The following is a 2,293-nucleotide window of genomic DNA, read 5'->3' as shown; positions in this document are numbered from 1 at the left end:
TCATTGTTGTGTAGCTTCTTCTTGTATCCCTTCCAATATCTATCCCAGCAAAAAGTAGTGCTTCCTCGGAAGCAGGTTTGTAAGGCAGAGAGCACTTGTATACTGCTACCACTTCACATGAAAGATTACATGAATTTTATATGGGATTCCTCGCGTAGAGGCTCTGCATAAGGAATCCAAAATAAGCATAAATCGCAGCTTTAAAATTAGCCTGATTTCTTCGAATTAAATATGTGCAAATAACTGTGCATTTCAGAATTGATTATAACAGGTGCTCGTGGAAGCGCGATCTAGTTGCCTTTTATACAGCATCCAATATGCTGATAATTCATGCCTTACAAGAAGGGATATTATCACGCCTTCTTTAATATGTATTAAAGGGGGCATTCAAGTAATGCTTCATTAAGCCATTTCCCTCCAAAAAAAACTGATCAAAGTTTATACATAAAAATAATTTTATTTTTATCAACATGTAAATTATATAAATAAGAACTAAAAAAGAGATCATTTACAAAACTCATTGATAAATTTCACGCTAATAACTAAAATAATTACACGGTGTGACAAAATTACAAAAAATCAATACTCTCATCGCGAGACCTAGTGAAGTTGATTGGTCTAGTAGAGAAGATTACAGTACCATTTATAGAATCTTCAATATATACTAAAAATCGGAAGATATTGAAAAAAAAAAACGACTAGACAGACTAAAAAAATTATATCTCAAATTTTTTAACAAGTTTATACCTATTTGAAGTTCTTCTATACTTTTTTGGAGTTTTTCCAATTTTGATGCACTTTCAATGGATGTTGATGGAATTGTTTCAATACACGATTCCTTCACAGATCTAGAGCGTCCCATTCCTTCGGCTACAATAATTTATTTTTAATCAATTTTTTACATTTTTTAAAGTTTATACATAAACTTACATATTTAGACGTGTACAACGTATTAGACATTCTCCTGTAAATACAATATATACATAATATACACAGTACCCCCGTTTCTGTAACTCTCGCATCGAGAAATTTTTCGCATGGAACAGTGAAATTGAAGAAAAAACAATGTAAATTGAAACAAAATATCCTATCTCACATGTAAGTGTTTCTGTAATTTCATTTTGTGAGAAGTAACTGTCATTTAAGTTTTTTTGACGTAAGTTATTGGAAAGTTGTGAGTAAAAGTGGTTCTGTAAACAAAATTTGTGAAAAGTTTCTCGCATGAACTGTCAAAATTACTCACATTTTAAAACGGTGCGGAAAACTATAATAAAAGTTCAAAATAAAAATGAATTCCAAAAAAGAAAGAGAAGGTAATGTTTATTGTTAATTGCAATTAATGTTTGTAAAGTTAATTTATTTTAGAAAATTGGAAGGATTTCAAAGCTTCAGAAGGAAAAGATGGTTTCACATGAGTGAAAACTTGGAATTTGCCAGAGGGCAATTCAGCGGGATCAGCTCCAATTTTAAAAATAAGGAACAATGGGAACTACTTAAACAATCCCTCAACTCTTTAGGTGTATGTGAAAAAAGTGTGGAGCAATGGAAAAAAGTATTTCTTTGTTTGTATAAATATATTTTAAATATTTTTAAAAGGCTTTAAACTTGTTAGTGTTGGATAGATTTGAAAAGCGGCGTCAAGAAAAGTGTCAATAGTCGAACTGGTGGGTGTAGTTGGGCAAATGTACCCCGTGATCACTGGAGGAGAAAATACTTGCAATAATAACGGTGGACGCTGTAGATGGGGATGCAAGCACACCTGAAGCCGGCATTGAGTTTGAAGAACATTCCGAGGTGAGTGTAATTCGTTTTAATGTAGTTATGTAAAAAATTTTTTTTAGCTGGAGTTTTTGGAATCGGAAGATATAATTATATCGCCAGCACTACCATTAACAACAGGTCAAAATACAACATATGAGGTTAGTTGAATTTGTTATACGAATTTAGTGATTATGTTAAGCATTTTTCCTTAGGATTTTACATCGGTAGATTTTTTAGAAAGCGAGGACATGCTTATATCACCAACAAAAAAATAGAAAACAACACCTTCAATTTCAACGCCATCAACTTCTAAATCTGCACAAAACAAAGCCGACAAAATGTCTTGTATCAAATGTACCCAAATATAATGAAGCCTTAAATGAAGCTAAAGTTATGCATAAAGAGCTGATGACAAAATTAAATAATATAGAAAAACAAAATAATACCATTTTAACTAAATTAGAAAACATTTTAGAAAATAAACTTAAATGAAATATGTATGTATTTATTTAGAAAAATAAAAACTAAATTT

The sequence above is a fragment of the Lucilia sericata genome, unplaced genomic scaffold (genome assembly GCF_015586225.1).
Source record: "Lucilia sericata isolate MDLA Ls3-8-SP2 unplaced genomic scaffold, ASM1558622v1 Contig000033F_arrow, whole genome shotgun sequence".
Lineage (NCBI taxonomy): Eukaryota > Metazoa > Arthropoda > Insecta > Diptera > Calliphoridae > Lucilia > Lucilia sericata.
This window is presented reverse-complemented; position numbering follows the sequence as displayed.